Source organism: Rhinoderma darwinii, chromosome 3 (assembly GCF_050947455.1).
Source record: "Rhinoderma darwinii isolate aRhiDar2 chromosome 3, aRhiDar2.hap1, whole genome shotgun sequence".
Lineage (NCBI taxonomy): Eukaryota > Metazoa > Chordata > Amphibia > Anura > Rhinodermatidae > Rhinoderma > Rhinoderma darwinii.
In genome coordinates, this window is record NC_134689.1 from 229,514,041 (window position 1) to 229,532,464 (window position 18,424).

The following is an 18,424-nucleotide window of genomic DNA, read 5'->3' on the forward strand; positions in this document are numbered from 1 at the left end:
TAATAACAGTCTGGACATGCTGGGAGTTGTAGGTCTCTCCTCTTATACCTCCTCCCTGTAATGTCCTCTGATATCCCATAATAACAGCCTGGACATGCTGGAAGTTGTAGTCCTCTCCTCTTATACTTCCTCTCTGTAATGTCCTCTGATATCCCATAATAACGTCCTGAACATGCTGGTAGTTGTAGTTCTCTCCTCTTATACCTCCTCCTGTAATGTCCTCTGATATCCCATAATAACGTCCTGAACATGCTGGTAGTTGTAGTTCTCTCCTCTTATACCTCCTCCTGTAATGTCCTCTGATATCCCATAATAACATCCTGGATATGCTGGTAGTTGTAGTTCTCTCCTCTTATACCTCCTCCCTGTAATGTCCTCTGATATCCCATAATAATAGTCTGGACATACTGGGAGTTGTAGGTCTCTCCTCTTATACCTCCTCCCTGTAATGTCCTCTGATATCCCATAATAACAGTCTGGACATGCTGGGAGTTGTAGGTCTCTCCTCTTATACCTCCTCCCTGTAATGTCCTCTGATATCCCATAATAACAGCCTGGACATGCTGGTAGTTGTAGTCCTCTCCTCTTATACCTCCTCCTGTAATGTCCTCTAAAATACCATAATAACAGCCTGGACATGCTGGTAGTTGTAGTCCTCTCCTCTTATACCTCCTCTCTGTAATGTCCTCTGATATCCCATAATAACGTCCTGGACATGCTGGTAGTTGTAGTTCTCTTCTTTTATACCTCCTCCTGTAATGTCCTCTAAAATCCCATAATAACAGCCTGGACATGCTGGTAGTTGTAGTCCTCTCCTCTTATACCTCCTCCCTGTAATGTCCTCTGATATCCCATAATAACAGTATGGACATGCTGGGAGTTGTAGTTCTCTCCTCTTATACCTCCTCTCTGTAATGTCCTCTGATATCCCATAATAACGTCCTGGACATGCTGGTAGTTGTAGTCCTCTCCTCTTATACCTCATCTCTGTAATGTCCTCTGACATCCCATAATAACGTCCTGAACATGCTGGTAGTTGTAGTCCTCTCCTCTTATACCTCCTCCCTGTAATGTCCTCTGATATCCCATAATAACATCCTGGATATGCTGGTAGTTGTAGTTCTCTCCTCTTATACCCCCTCCCTGTAATGTCCTCTGATATCCCATAATAATAGTCTGGACATGCTGGGAGTTGTAGTTCTCTCCTCTTATACCTCCTCCCTGTAATGTCCTCTGATATCCCATAATAACAGCCTGGACATGCTGGGAGTTGTCGGTCTCTCCTCTTATACCTCCTCCCTGTAATGTCCTCTGATATCCCATAATAACAGCCTGGACATGCTGGGAGTTGTAGGTCTCTCCTCTTATACCTCCTCCCTGTAATGTCCTCTGATATCCCATAATAACAGTCTGGACATGCTGGGAGTTGTAGGTCTCTCCTCTTATACCTCCTCCCTGTAATGTCCTCTGATATCCCATAATAACAGCCTGGACATGCTGGAAGTTGTAGTCCTCTCCTCTTATACTTCCTCTCTGTAATGTCCTCTGATATCCCATAATAACGTCCTGAACATGCTGGTAGTTGTAGTTCTCTCCTCTTATACCTCCTCCTGTAATGTCCTCTGATATCCCATAATAACAGTCTGGACATGCTGGTAGTTGTAGTCCTCTCCTCTTATACCTCCTCTCTGTAATGTCCTCTGATATCCTATAATAACAGTCTGAACATGCTGGTAGTTGTAGTTCTCTCCTCTTATACCTCCTCTCTGTAATGTCCTCTGATATCACATAATAACGTTCTGGACATGCTGGTAGTTGTAGTTCTCTCCTCTTATACCTCCTCTTGTAATGTCCTCTGATATCCCATAATAACAGTCTGGACATGCTGGGAGTTGTAGGTCTCTCCTCTTATACCTCCTCCCTGTAATGTCCTCTGATATCCCATAATAACAGTCTGGACATGCTGGGAGTTGTAGTTCTCTCCTCTTATACCTCCTCTTGTAATGTCCTCTGATATCCCATAATAACAGTCTGGACATGCTGGGAGTTGTAGGTCTCTCCTCTTATACCTCCTCCCTGTAATGTCCTCTGATATCCCATAATAACAGTCTGGACATGCTGGGAGTTGTAGTTCTCTCCTCTTATACCTCCTCTTGTAATGTCCTCTGATATCCCATAATAACAGTCTGGACATGCTGGAAGTTGTAGTTCTCTCCTCTTATACCTCCTCCCTGTAATGTCCTCTGATATCCCATAATAACATCCTGGATATGCTGGTAGTTGTAGTTCTCTCCTCTTATACCCCCTCCCTGTAATGTCCTCTGATATCCCATAATAATAGTCTGGACATGCTGGGAGTTGTAGTTCTCTCCTCTTATACCTCCTCCCTGTAATGTCCTCTGATATCCCATAATAACAGCCTGGACATGCTGGGAGTTGTCGGTCTCTCCTCTTATACCTCCTCCCTGTAATGTCCTCTGATATCCCATAATAACAGCCTGGACATGCTGGGAGTTGTAGGTCTCTCCTCTTATACCTCCTCCCTGTAATGTCCTCTGATATCCCATAATAACAGTCTGGACATGCTGGGAGTTGTAGGTCTCTCCTCTTATACCTCCTCCCTGTAATGTCCTCTGATATCCCATAATAACAGCCTGGACATGCTGGAAGTTGTAGTCCTCTCCTCTTATACTTCCTCTCTGTAATGTCCTCTGATATCCCATAATAACGTCCTGAACATGCTGGTAGTTGTAGTTCTCTCCTCTTATACCTCCTCCTGTAATGTCCTCTGATATCCCATAATAACGTCCTGAACATGCTGGTAGTTGTAGTTCTCTCCTCTTATACCTCCTCCTGTAATGTCCTCTGATATCCCATAATAACATCCTGGATATGCTGGTAGTTGTAGTTCTCTCCTCTTATACCTCCTCCCTGTAATGTCCTCTGATATCCCATAATAATAGTCTGGACATACTGGGAGTTGTAGGTCTCTCCTCTTATACCTCCTCCCTGTAATGTCCTCTGATATCCCATAATAACAGTCTGGACATGCTGGGAGTTGTAGGTCTCTCCTCTTATACCTCCTCCCTGTAATGTCCTCTGATATCCCATAATAACAGCCTGGACATGCTGGAAGTTGTAGTCCTCTCCTCTTATACTTCCTCTCTGTAATGTCCTCTGATATCCCATAATAACGTCCTGAACATGCTGGTAGTTGTAGTTCTCTCCTCATACCTCCTCCTGTAATGTCCTCTGATATCCCATAATAACAGCCTGGACATGCTGGTAGTTGTAGTCCTCTCCTCTTATACCTCCTCCTGTAATGTCCTCTAAAATACCATAATAACAGCCTGGACATGCTGGTAGTTGTAGTCCTCTCCTCTTATACCTCCTCTCTGTAATGTCCTCTGATATCCCATAATAACGTCCTGGACATGCTGGTAGTTGTAGTTCTCTTCTTTTATACCTCCTCCTGTAATGTCCTCTAAAATCCCATAATAACAGCCTGGACATGCTGGTAGTTGTAGTCCTCTCCTCTTATACTTCCTCTCTGTAATGTCCTCTGATATCCCATAATAACGTCCTGAACATGCTGGTAGTTGTAGTTCTCTCCTCTTAAACCTCCTCCTGTAATGTCCTCTGATATCACATAAGTCTGGACATGCTGGTCGTTGTAGTTCTCTCCTCTTATACCTCCTCTCTGGAATGTCCTCTGATATCTCATAACAGCCTGGACATGCTGGAAGTTGTAGTTCTCTCCTCTTATACCTCCTCCCTGTAATGTCCTCTGATATCCCATAATAACGTCCTGGACATGCTGGTATTTGTAGTTCTCTCCTCTTATACCCCCTCCCTGTAATGTCCTCTGATATCCCATAATAACAGTCTGGACATGCTGGTAGTTGTAGTCCTCTCCTCTTATACCCCCTCCCTGTAATGTCCTCTGATATCCCATAATATCAGTCTGGACATGCTGGGAGTTGTAGTCCTCTCCTCTTATACCTCCTCCTGTAATGTCCTCTGATATCCCATAATAACCTGGACATGCTGGTAGTTGTAGTCCTCTCCTCTTATACCCCCTCTCTGTAATGTCCTCTGATATCCCATAATAACGTCCTGGACATGCTGGTAGTTGTAGTTCTCTCCTCTTATACCTCCTCCCTGTAATGTCCTCTGATATCCCATAATAACAGTCTGGACATGCTGGTAGTTGTAGTCCTCTCCTCTTATACCTCCTCCTGTAATGTCCTCTGATATCCCATAATAATAGTCTGGACATGCTGGTAGTTGTAGTCCTCTCCTCTTATACCTCCTCCTGTAATGTCCTCTGATATCCTATAATAACAGCCTGGCCATGCTGGTAGTTGTAGTCCTCTCCTCTTATACCTCCTCCCTGTAATGTCCTCTGATATCACATAATAACAGTCTGGACATGCTGGGAGTTGTAGTCCTCTCCTCTCATACCTCCTCCTGTAATGTCCTCTGATATCCCATAATAACAGTCTGGACATGCTGGGAGTTGTAGTCATCTCATCTTATATCTTCTCCTGTAATGTCCTCTGATATCACATAATAAGTCTGGACATGCTGGGAGTTGTAGTTCTCTCCTCATACCTCCTCTCTGTAATGTCCTCTGATATACCATAATAACGCCCTGAACATGCTGGGAGTTGTAGTTCTCTCCTCTTATACCTCCTCTCTGTAATGTCCTCTGACATCCCATAATAACGTCCTGGACATGCGGTAGTTGTAGTTCTCTCCTCTTATACCTCCTCCTGTAATGTCCTCTGATATCACATAAGTCTGGACATGCTGGTAGTTGTAGTTATCTCCTCTTATACCTCCTCTCTGTAATGTCCTCTGATATCTCATAACAGCCTGGACATGCAGGAAGTTATAGTTCTCTCCTCTTATACCTCCTCTCTGTAATGTCCTCTGACATCCCATAATAACGTCCTGGACATGCGGTAGTTGTAGTTCTCTCCTCTTATACCTCCTCCTGTAATGTCCTCTGATATCACATAAGTCTGGACATGCTGGTAGTTGTAGTTATCTCCTCTTATACCTCCTCTCTGTAATGTCCTCTGATATCTCATAACAGCCTGGACATGCAGGAAGTTATAGTTCTCTCCTCTTATACCTCCTCCCTGTAACGTCCTCTGATATCCTATAATAACAGTCTGGACATGCTGGGAGTTGTAGTTCTCTCCTCTTATACCTGCTCCCTGTAATGTCCTCTGATATTCCATAATAACATCCTGGATATGCTGCTAGTTGTAGTACTCTCCTCTTATATCTCCTCCCTGTAATGTCCTCTGATATCCCATAATAACATCCTGGACATGCTGGTAGTTGTAATTCTCTCCTCTTATACCTCCTCTCTGTAATGTCCTCTGATATCCCATAATAACGTCCTGGACATGCTGGTAGTTGTAGTCCTCTCCTCTTATACCTCATCCCTGTAATGTCCTCTGATAACTCATAACAGCCTGGACATGCTGGTAGTTGTAGTCCTCTCCTCTTCTACCCCCTCCTCCTGTAAACTTTCTCTGATATCACATAACATCCTGGACATGCTGGGAGTGTTAGTTCTCTCCTCTTATATCTCCTCCCTGTAATGTCCATTGATATCCCATAATAATAGCCTGGACATGCTGGGAGTTGTTGTTCTTATACCTCCTTATTTATTCCTTCCCCAGGGGTAAGCACACTTTCTCTCTGTGATGGTCACTTTACCAGAGGGGCAGATGGTCATTTTATCCCAACTGAGGCTGATGGTGGCTTTACTGGAGGGGCTGATGGTCATTTTACTTGGGGGGGCTTATGGTCTCTTTACTGAGGGGTCATTATACTGTGAGTGGGGGGCTGATGGTCATTACTGTGAGTGGGGGGCTGATGGTCATTACTGTGAGTGGGGGGCTGATGGTCATTACTGTGAGTGGGCGGCTGATGGTCATTTTACTGTGAGTTGAAATAAAAGGAGGCAGAAAAAACCTGCGGCGCTCGTTTGGTGCTTTTTTGTCTGCGGTTTTTGCATTTGCTTCAACGGCTTAAAAGAAATGTGGGCAAAAAATACAGCAAAAAAAAAAAGTCGAACAACGCTGTCAATTCAAAATCTGCCTCAAAATTCCTAAATGAATTTGGAGGCAGATTTTTAGTTTCTGCCTTACAAAAAAACGTTGTGTGAACATACCCTAAGGCCTCATTTACACGAACGTGATATACGTCCGTGCGACTTGCGTGCTTTTCACGTGGGTTGCACGGACCTATACAAGTCTATGGGGGCATGCAGACAGTCCGTGAGTTTTGCTCAGCGTGAGTGTGCTGAAAAAAACTTACGACATGTTCTAAATTTCTGCGTTTTTCGCGCATCACGCACCCATTGAAGTCAATGGGTGCATGAAAACCACGAAGGTCGCACGGAAGCACTTCCGTGCGAACTGCGTGATTCGCGCAAGAGCTGTCAAACAATGAACGTAAACAGAAAAGCACCACGTGCTTTTCTGTTTACAAACATCCAAACGGAATGTCTTAGAGATGAGCGAACCGAACTTCACCGGGTTCGGCCGAACTCGTTTTGACCGAACCCGGCAAAAATTTTTGCGGTACGCGACGTCAGGAGACAGTCACTGTCCAGTGTGCTGAAAGAGTTAAACTGGTTCAGCACCCTGGACAGTGACTTCCGAACACAATATACATGAACGTGTAAAAAAAAAAAGAAGTTCTTACTTACCGATAACTCCCGGCTTCTTCCTCCAGTCTGACCTCCCGGGATGACAATTCAGTCCAAGTGACAGCTGCAGCCAATCACAGGCCAAGCACAGGCTGCAGCGGTCACATGGACTGCCGGGTCATCCAGGGAGGTGGGGCCGGATGTCAAGAGAGGGACGCGTCACCAAGGCAACGGCCGGGAGACCGGACTGGAGGAAGCAGGAAGTTCTTGGTAAGTATGAACGTTTTTTTTTATTCACATGTTGCTGTATATTGTGATCGGAATTCACTGTCGAGGGTGCTGAAAGAGTTACTGCCGATCAGTTAACTCTTTCAGCACCCTGGACAGTGACTGACGTCGACTAGCCTCATCTCTATCATGGCACACGGAGCTGTCAAGTGCCTTTTGCGCACGCAAAATGCTGCGTTTTTTTTGCGTGCGCAAAACACACACGCTCGTGTAAATGAGGCCTAAGAGTGTAGTGCTTGTTTTTAGCCATTCTTTGTCGTTTTGTAAACAATTTTTGGTAGGGGTGCCCTGAGAATTTGTATTTTTTCCTGGGGTGCCTCGAGCCTGAAAAGGTTGGGAAACTCTGGTCTACGGCTTGATTATCTTGTTTTCTCCTACCCATGTGATGGACATGTACCCACAGATTTCGATGCAGCAGAAGAGGTCCAGCTGTTCACTCAGACAAGTAGCGACTTATTGAGTAATAGCACTCAAAAGTAACAAGTATACAAATCACTGGCTGCTCATTTGTAAAATTGTCCTATTGTCCATTCCTGATTAGTGATAAGTGGACTCTCACTATATTCTGTTCTCTTTAGGACAAGTATCGTCAGCAAGAAGGCGTTTTTGGACTTCTCAAGTGAATTTTTTTGATAATAAGGCTTTACCACAAAAAAAAGTAATTGATAGTTAATCCAAAACTACAGTAAAATTACTTTGATCTGTCTGATAATCCCGAAAATGTAGTAATCTAGCACAGAACTGCAAAATAATGTGACAGATTGAGCAGATTAAGAAATTTAAGGTTGAAAGGGAAATTTATACTTTTTCTATACCAGTTAAATAATCTAGAATATATGAGAATTCAGCACCTCTCGGGTCCCATTAATGGCACATTAAAGGAATGTGTTACTGTAATACTACATACGTGACAGTTTCTGGATGCCTATGATTGATCCTATTATCTGGTTGTGTTCTCTCTTCATCTTATCCCAACACAACAGAGAAGAGAGATCTACAGCGGCTGATTTACTGCATGAAATTCATCCCATCACCAATCTTCAAGATGGAGCTTAGTGATCATACTGGTTATTATGTTGCCTTTTTAAAAGATTTATCCATGTTCTATCTATAGATGTAAAGGTTTTATAAGACCGTCTCAATATACAATTGACTAAATCTTTCATTTTCTTAGTGCCTCATGCCAACAAACCGCGATGCTCAGAGGAAGTATCTACCGTGGCCATGGTATGAAGACGACAGCAAACCTACATCAACGATGGTAAGCCAGCTGTGTGAAGAGCTGAAGAGGAGTTCACGAAGGAGCAAGAAGAGAACGAGGAGAAAAACTGCAAGAATATAATAAGGAGGAAGACATGGAGACTAGTGATGAGAAAGCAGACGAGGATGAAGAAGAGAGTGTGGATGAAGACAAAGCGGAGGCTGAAAAGAAAACTAATAAAGGAAGAAGAAACCAAGGAAGAAGTCAGCATGGCAATGAAAATAATTCAATTTCAGGCAGGAAGAAGAAATAAAATCTGCCAGCATTTCCTCTTCCATGATATAATCTTGAACATCAAAGGGAAGAGGAACATCATCTGGACCATCCTCAAACCAATGTCCAGATGAGATATGACTAGGGATGTCACGATACCAGAATTTGGACTTCGATACCGATACTTTGTTTAGTATTGTGATTTCGATACCAAAACGATACTTTGCCAACAGTAATTTAAAAAAAAAGTTCTTCCATTTTCTGATGTGAGGCGCGAGATGTGAAAAAATTGTTGTGCAGGTTATTACGGCCGCGCCAATAACGAATATGTGTATATTTTATGTATTGAGACTTATTTTAATGTTTATTGTAAAAAAAGGTGTATGTGGATTTTTTTAAATTTAATATTACTTTATGTTTTTACTTTATTTTTACACTTTAATGTATATGCCAGTACGTTAGCCTGTGTATGGATAGTACACAGGCAATTGTTAGGACATACCTAAGTATGCCCTAACAATAGGTAAATATGGTAAGACAGCCCTGGGGTCTGTATTACTTAAGGGAGTCAGGTCTGGGGTCATTATTGGTGTAGGGTGTCAGGTTTAGGGTCTGAAGTTAGGGGGTCTGTATTAGTTTGAGGTCTGGGGTCTGTATTTAGGGGGTCTGGTCTGGGGTCTGTATTAGTTTATGGGGTCTGTATTTAGGGGACCTGGTCTAGGATCTGTATTAATTAAGGGAGTCAGGTCTGGGGTCATTATTAGTGTAGAGGGTCGTGTCTGGGGTCTGTATTTAGTGGTCTGGTCTGAGGTCTGTATTTATTTAGGGTCTGTATTTGTTTAGGGTGGTCTGGTCTGGGGTCTATATGTATTCTATAATCTAGCCTGGGATCCGAATTTATTAGTCTGAGTAAAAGGGGTTGTCCGGGCACATCAATAGGTCATCAGTATAAAAACCGGTCCGGCCCGGACAACCCCTTTAATGTATGGTTCTGGGCCTTGGTGTCTAAATTTGTGTGTTTCTATGGAGGCTGGAACTGGCTGCAGAAGTGAGGAGCAAGGATGTCTCATCAGGAGAAGTCGCCACAACTGTCTGTGTCAGATGTAGAAGAAAAGAGAACGACTCCCCTCAGAGAAGACGTCATTTGTGAGTCACTGGATCTATAAAAAAAAGCTGTCCCCTCTCCTGACATGTCTGTTGTAGGAAATCCTTGTATTCCACATAAAGTCTTTCTGTACCCAGGACTAAAATACAAATGCATGTTACTATACCCATTGTCAGGAGGATGTGTTCCTACACAGTGTAATACTTTCAGCGATGGTTGGAGACTGTCAGTATGCAGGGACACAGCCCTTTGACAAGGGGAATTGTAACAACAATTTGTCAATGCTCTCACAAAAAGGTGGTGTTCACTATAGACACGGCGGAGCGCCGGTGGGGAAGGGGGCCCAAGTTTGTGGAACAGCCCGGCCTCCGGATGTCATGACAACCATCGGCACCCCCAAATTGATGGCTTAATATTTGATGGCCTTCACTTGAATGGGTCAATGGTGCAATACCTTGCACGGCCGCTACAAAATGTAAAAGCGTGTGCAAGAACAAACAAAAAGAAGAACCATGTAAACAATGAAGAGGCTGAAGCTTGTACGAGTACCGCGGCCCCTTCAAACAGCTGATCGGTGGAGTGCCGAGAGTCGGACCCCCATGATCTAATGGATATCCTGAGGATAGGCCATCAATTTTAACAACCGGGATAATCGCTTTAAATCTTTATTTCTTGCACGCCTGGTTATTATTATGATTTGGATGTTAGATTCCATCCCTGTGCTGGAATATTGTCTGGGTTTCATGAAAAAAATACATTCAATATACATTTTTTTCTTTATAATAATCAAAGCGATAAGTTCTTAATGACAAGGAAATATTGGCTTGAGTAATGTCCATAATTGCCAATTAATATATGGATAAGAGAAAATAAAAAGGAGCTTAAAAAATTGTTTATTAATTAATTTTTTTTTCAATGTCCAATTCAGAGGAGGTGGTTGACGTGGATTGGGTTAAATGGCACATTTTACTCTTTGTTAATCATTTTTCGCTATAAAAGAAAAGCTGTTTTTATAGGGTGTGAAAAAAATACCTACTGACGATGATTCTTAAAAGTAGGTCATTGTGATTTGCAGGAACTATGTGACATAGTCCCTACACGTTCTAGTTTAAATAGTCTAAAACAGTTTTATATCTCCCCATAGGAATGGCGATAACAGAAGAAGTTTGCTACCCATGACAAGAGATAATTAGACCCTCATGGGCAAGGAGCCAGCCAATTGCTACCACAATGTAAGGGTTATATGATACAGTCCCAAGAACTCACAGTTTAAAAACATTCAGTAAATCTATAAATGGACATAGGATATAACAATGTTGGCTGCCCATAACAAGGAAAATCTTTGATGTCAGGCCACCAACACTGCAGAGATGACAAGTCACAACTAGGTATCTAGTTCCAATATATGCAATGTGAATATTGAGGCCAAAGCCTTAAAGGGATTGTCTGGTTTCAGCAAATTAATGTTACTTTGTGTATAAAAAAAGTTATTCCATTTTCCAGTAAAATTTCTGTATTAATTTTTCACTGTTTACAAGATATCTGCTTGTTGTTATTCGGTAGGAACATTTATTATTTACTTCCAGTGGATACGATTCTGTCCATGGTCATGTGATGGACACACAGGTGCACGGATTATTAGAAGACACAACTCCGATACACATACAGTAACTGTAACGAGCCATGCACCTGTGTGTCCATCACATGACCATGGACAGAATTTTATCCACTAGAAGTAAACAATTAATGTTCCTACTGAGCAACAACAAGCAGAGATCTCGAAAGCCATGAAGAATTAATACAGAACGTATATTAGAAAATTGCATAGCTTTTTTTTTTTTTTTTTTACAAAAAATAACATTAATTAGCTAAAAGTGGAACACCCATCCATTATCGTAGCCTTCTTTCAACTTTGAGGATGCATCATTTTAATTCAATATATTTTACTGCTACTGCTCCATTGTTTATTTATATAAACCCATAAATCACCTGCACCGCTTTCTCAATGACCCCATATAATTCCATTATCTTATTTAGGACCCTGCCTGCATAGACTTTGGAATGACTGGGCAGTTCATAATTGTATTGAGAGCCAGAATGGGGACTTTTCTAAACTCAATTTCTTCATATCTGTTATATTTAAAGTCCCGATGAAAATAAATCTTTTGCAATAGTACATCTGTTGTTGTTCCGTTTCATGGCAGTTGTGTGTTATATTGCTATTACCATGAAATGTCCCCAGAGACAGCTCAGAAACGCAGAGCCTGTACCCTGCCAGGAAATTTAATAGTAAGCACGTGGGCACACAGATATATAAATAGAAAACTATTTCTTTATCGGAAAAAAATGTAAACAATCTAAATCTCCCCTACTAAAGCTGTTAGCATAACATGCAGTCCTAGTTATATCCAGGTCCGAAGGGTTTCTAAGATAAGCAGCACAAGAAAGAATATTGCACTCGTTTGGCTAATAACCTCTTACAAGGAATACACTGGACTAGAGTATTCACGAGGAGCGCGCTCCCCCGCCTTCCTAACTCTGAAAGATGTGATGAATATTTTTTTTTTATTAATTTGTGTTTTTATTTAATTAAATATTATATTTACGTTTACTTTTTTCACATAAAATGTTTTTTTTTTAATTAACACTTTTTTAGTGTACTGGGGGCTGCCATGTTTTATTTCATCTGTGTATGTGTCTCTTCACGACACATACACAGATGAAATATGGCAGCACAGTGCATAGGACACAATGAACGGGAGCCGTTCATTATATCCTGTGCTTGTGCCGTCTAACTCTGTACTGCGCATGCGCAGTTCAGAGCAACCCAGCATAGAAGCTGGTTTGTAGGGGGAAAGCCGGCGCCATTCTGGTGAAGAGTGGCCGCACTGCAGGTAAGCTAAGGTGTGTGTGCGTGCATGTGGGGTTTGTGTGTGTGGGGTGGGGGTTTGTGTGTGGGGGGGTTTGTGTGTGTGTGTGAGGGGTCTGTGTGCGCTGCGGTTGCATGTTTAAGGGGGTTTGTGTGTGTGTGTGGGGGCGGGCACTCAATGGAGCAGCGGCGCTCGTCGCTGTTCCTTCAAAACAGCTGATTGGCGGCTATAAAGGATCAGCGGCTCACGATCGCCGCTGATCCTTCATAGCCGCTTATCAGCTGTTTCTTGGTCCTACTGTGAATTGCCCTCTAGCGGTGGTTCACAGTATTACAGCCTTCTCTTATTCCCTTGAATAGGAGAGGCATTCATAGGAGCAAGGAACAATGGAGCAGCGGTGCCTTCAAAACAGCAGATAAGTGGCTATTAAGGATCAGCGGCACATGAGAGCCGCTGATCTTTCATAGCTGCTAATCTTTCTTTGCTCCTACTGTGAACCGCCATGTAACTGCATGGCGGTTCACAGTAGGAGCAAGGAATGAAAAACTGTTTTTTAATACTTTAACAGCGTCCATTACTAAAGCGAGGCTTAGTATCAGCCAGTATAAAGGCTAGCACTAACCCCCCATTATTACCCAGGTACCCACCGCCACCAGGGGTATCGGGAAGAGCCGGGTACGATCCAGTACCCGACCATCTGTAGTGATGGTCGAGCACCGGGGCGACCACAGGCTGGTAATACTACGCTGGGAAGGGCCAAAAACAGTGGACCTTCCCACCCTGGTAATGCTAGGCTGTGGCTGTTTTGTTGTATTTGGCTAGTTATGAAAATGGGGGGACCCCACATTGGTTTTTTTAAATTAATAAATTATTTTTATATTTTTATAATCAGCCAGATAGAATAAAACAGCAGCAGCCTAGCATTACCAGGGAGGGAAGGGCCAGTTTTTGTCCCTTCCCAGCCTAATGATACCAGCCTGCGGCCGCCCCAGTGCCCGGCCATCACTACAGATGGTCAGGTACTGGATCGTACCCGGCTCTTCCTGATACCCCTGGTGGTGGGGGATACCGGGGTAATAATGGGGGGTTAGTGCTAGCCTACTTACTGGCTAACACTAAGCCCTACCTGCGTAATGGACGTCGTAAAACAGTAACGGTAGTTGCGGGGGAAAATGCTTCTAACAGTGCTGTCATTCAACAGTAAGGAAGGCGGACTGAAGCTGGGAGATTGCTCTTTTTGTATGTGCTCAAGACTGCTCTATATTCTATATTCTATATTCAATTTTTTTTTGCGCCATTTGTCATAATAACTCTATGGACCTGGACACACAATATGCTGCCATTAAATGGATATATTATCATCTTAAAAATTATAGCAAATCCATAGGATATGCCATAAATGCCTGATAGGTGTGAATCTCTATTACGAGTTAGTTATATGGAGAATTGGTAAACGGGGGTCAGTGAACCTTAACCCCTTCAGGACTGAGCCTGTTTTGGCCTTCAGGACGAAGCCGATTTTTAAAATCTGACATGTGTCACTTTATGTGGTAATAACTCCGGAATGCTTTTACCTATCCAAGCGATTCTGAGACTGTTTTCTCGTGACACATTGGACTTTATGTTACTGGCAAAATTTGCCCGATAGATTCAGTATTTAATTGTGAAAAACACAAAAATTTAGCGAAAAATTGCAAAAATTAGCATTTTTCTAAATTTAAATGTATCTGCTTGTAAAACCGATAGTAATACCACACAAAATAGTTACTAGTTACCATCCCCCACATGTCTACTTTAGTTTGGCATCGTTTTTTGAACATTATTTTATTTTTCTAGGACGTTACAAGGCTTAGAACTTTAGCAGCAATTTCTCATATTTTCAAGAAAATTTCAAAAGGCGATTTTTACAAGGACAAGTTCAGTTCTGAAGTGGCTTTGAGAGTCTTATATATTAGAAAGTCCCCATAAATCACCCCATTTTGAAAACTGCACCCCTCAAAGTATTCAAAACAGCATTCAGAAAGTGTATTAACCCTTTAGGCGTTTCACAGGAATTAAAGCAAAGTAGAGGTGAAAGTTACAAATTTCATTTTTTTTATACAAAATTCATTTGTAATACATTTTTTTCTATACCACAGAAGGTTTTTCCCAAAAAATGTAACTTATTATTTATTGCCCAGATTCTGCAGTTTTTAGAAATACCCCACATGTGGCCCTAGTTCGGTCATGGACTGAAACACAGGCCTCAGAAGAAAAGGAGCACCTAGTGGATTTTGGGGCCTTCTTTTTTTAGCATATATTTTAGGTACCATGTCAGGTTTGAAGAGGTCTTGTGGGGCCAAAACAATAAAGACCCCCAAAAGTGACCTCATTTTGGAAACTACACCCCTCAGGGAATTTATCTAGGGGTATAGTTAGCATTTTGAACCCACAGTTTTTTGTGAAGATGAAAATCTACTTTTTTCTGAAAAAACGTAGAAATTTTTAATTTTTTCAAGGTATAAAAGAGAAAAAACACCCCAACATATGTAAAGCAATTTCTCCTGATTATAGCAATACCCCATATGTGGTAATAAACTGCTGTTTGGACCCACAGCAGGACTCAGAAGGAAAGGAGCACCATTTGGATTTTGAAATTCTCATTTTGCTGGAATGGTTTTCAGTGCCATGTCGCGTTTGAAATGCACTGGAGGGAACAAAATAGTGGAAACCGCCGGAAAGTGACCCCATTTTGGAAACTACACCCCTCAAGGAATTTTTCTAGGGGTAAAGTTAGCATTTTGACCCCACGGTTGTTTTGCTGAATTCATTGGAATTATTCTGTAAAGGTAAAAATCGACTTTTTTTCTGAAAAAAGGTAGCCATTTTTAATTTTTACAAGGAATAAAGGAGAAAAAGCACCCCAACATTTGTAAAACAATTTCTCCCGATTCCGGAAATATGCCATATGTAGTAATAAACTGCTGTTTGGACCCACAGCAAGGCTTAGAAGGGAAGGAGCGTTATTTGGCTTTTGGAGCTCAAATTTAGCTGAAATGGTTTTTGGGTGCCATGTCGCATTTGCAAAGCCCCTGAGAGGCCAAAACAGGGGAAACCCCCCAAAAGTGGAAATTACACCACTTAAAGAATCTATCTAGGGATATAGTGGGCATTTAGACCCCACAAGTCTATTGCAGGATTTATTAGAATTAGGCCATGAAAATGAATATCAACATTTCTTCCACTAAAATGTTGCATTTTTTTCAATTTCACAAAGGATAAAGGGGGTAAAAGCACCCCAACATTTGTAAAGCAATTTCTCCCGAGTACGGCAATACCCCACGTGTGGTCATAAATGGTTTTTCATTAGAAAGTAATTAACCCTTTCTGGAGTGATCCATTTTTTTCTTTTCCTTCTTAGTTTTTTCCTCCCCGCGTTCCAAGAGCCACAACTTTTTTATTTTTCAGTCAATAGAGCGGTATGAGGGCTTATTTATTGAGGGACGAGCGGTCGTTTTTATTGGTGCAACTTTTTGGTACATACAACTTTTTGAGCACTTTTTATTACATTTTTAGGTAGAGCCAAGGTGACCGAAAAAACAGCGATTTTGCCGTTCTAAATTCTTTATTTTTTACGTGAGACGCTCCATACATCACCCCCCACACTACGACATGCTATGTCATGGTGCGCGCAGAGGTTAATGCGCAGCGCATGGTGCAGAGTGAAAATTACAATTTTCCACTCATATGCCATTTTAGTGCACTATATGTTATGCCCAGTTTGTGCCACTGAAGACAAATAACTCAAAATATTAACCGGGTTCTCCCGGGTATGGCGATGCCATATCTGTGGACGTAAATTGGTGTTTAGGCACGCTGCAGGGCTCAGAAGGGAGGGACGCCATTTGGCTTTTGGGGCACAGAGTTTGCTTGGTAGTTGTTCTGTTTGGGTGTTTTACTGGTGTTTCAGTTTATAATGTGGGGGCATATGTAATCTGTGCGGGGTACATCAGGGTACATGTTATCTGTGCGGAGTACATCAGGGTACATGTTATCTGTGCGGGGTACATCAGGGTATAATAAGAGGGTATAATAATGCAGTAAATAAATAATAATCCGCAGATATGTGGCCGGTGTCGCACTTATAAATGGTGCCCGATCTTATCTGCTTTTGGAACACTCTGCACATTTTGCATCGCCATATTCTGAGGGCCAGAACTCTTTTATTTTTTCTCCACCGGACCCGTGTGAGGGTTTATTCTTTGCGGGACAATCTGTAGTTTTCATTGGTACCATTTTGGGGTACCAGAAATTTTTTTGATCACGTTTTATTCCATTTTTTGGCAAGCAAGGTGACCAAAAACCATCAATTCTGACAATGTTTTTTATTTGTTTTTTTTATGGCCTTCACCCTGGGCTATAAATGACCATTATACTTTATTCTGCGGGTCGATACGATTACGGCGATACCAGATGTATATAATTTTTTTATGTTTTGCAGCGTTTGTGCAATAAAATCACTTATTTATAAAATAAATTAATTTTTGTGTCACCATATTCTTAGAGCCATAACGTTTTTATTTTTCAGTCAAAAAAGCGCTGTAAGGGCTTGTTTTTTGCGGGACGGGATGTAGTTTGTATTGGTACCATTTTGGCGTACATGCGACTTTTTGATCACTTTTTATTGTATATTTTGGGAGGGTTGGTAACCAAAAAATTGTGATTCGGGCACTGTTTTTCGTTTATTTTTTTCGCGGTGTTCACCGTGCGGGAAAAATAATATTACAGTTCTATAGTTGGGGTCGTTACGAACGCGGCGATACCAAATATGTGTACTTTTTTTAACGTGTTAATTTTTTTCCTATAATAAAAGTCTTATTATAGGAAAAAGAGCATTCTTTGTTTATGTCACTTCTAACTTTGATTTTTACACTTTTTCAAAACATTTTTATTATCTTTTTTTTACTTTTTTTACTTGTCCCACTAGGGGACACTTAGACTGGCAGCTCTGATCGCTGCTGGAACACATTACACTACACACGTAGTGTAATGTGTTCTAACTGTCATTGTGACGTAACTGTCACACTGACAGGAAGCAGAGGAGGAACGGCCGGAGGCTGATCCTCCGAGGCTTCCGTACATGGCAACCCGGAGGTCATTGTCTTGCCTCTGGTTGCCATGATAAGGATCGCCAGCCCCCGCAAATACATGTGGGGGGCTGCCGATCCGCTGTAAACCTCTTCGATGTGGTGATCGCAATTGACCACCGCATCGAAGGGGTTAATTGCCGATTTCAGCGGCGACAGGCCGCTGATCGGCAACGGGGAGAGCAGGGCTGACACCCTGCACAGTTAACCGCCGCTGCGGTGTAGCGCCGCGCGGCGGTTAACTTTTAAAGCGCGGACGTAACTGTACGCCCAGGTGCGCGAAGTTACTGCTTATCTGGACGTACAGTTACGTCCAGGTGCGGGAAGGGGTTAATGTCCCTGCTAATGTATTTTGCATTATAGACATACACTATATGGACAAAAGTATGTGGACACCTCTCCTTATTATTGAGTTCAAGTATTTCAGCCAGACCTATTGCAAACAGGTGCATAAAACCAAGCAAGCAGCCATGCAATCTCCATAGATAAACATTGGCAGAAGTATGGGTCGTACTGAAGACATCAGTTACTTTAAATGTGGCACTATCACAAGATGCCACCTTTGCCATAAATCAGTTTGTGAAATGTCTGATCTGCTATATCAGCTCTGGTCTACTGTAAGTGCTACTATTGTGAAGTGGAAGCGTCTAGGAGTGATAACACTTCTGCCAGGAAACAGTAGATCATGCAAACTCACAGAGCAGGGCCGCAAAATTCACTTGTCTTCCACTTGTTGCTTCACTTACTAAAGCTCCAGAATTGTGCGTTACGAGCATCATGAAATGAGTTTCCCCCATCTAGCAGCTGCACACAAGCTTAAGATCATCATGTGCTATGCCAGGTATAACCTAGAGCGGTGATCTGGATTTGGCAGAAACTAGGAGAACG

The 18,424-nt window shown here is 42.2% G+C and overlaps 1 long non-coding RNA gene across 1 annotated transcript in view; it reads left to right on the forward strand.

Annotated features, from left to right (window-relative positions):
- The window catches only part of LOC142747982 (uncharacterized), an 81,221-nt gene that overhangs the window by 4,441 nt on the left and 58,356 nt on the right, over positions 1-18,424 (forward strand). The window contains exons 2-3 of the long non-coding RNA XR_012882111.1: positions 8,136-8,222; positions 10,685-10,772. This is a non-coding gene — a long non-coding RNA (uncharacterized LOC142747982). The remainder of the gene's footprint in view (positions 1-8,135; positions 8,223-10,684; positions 10,773-18,424) is intronic.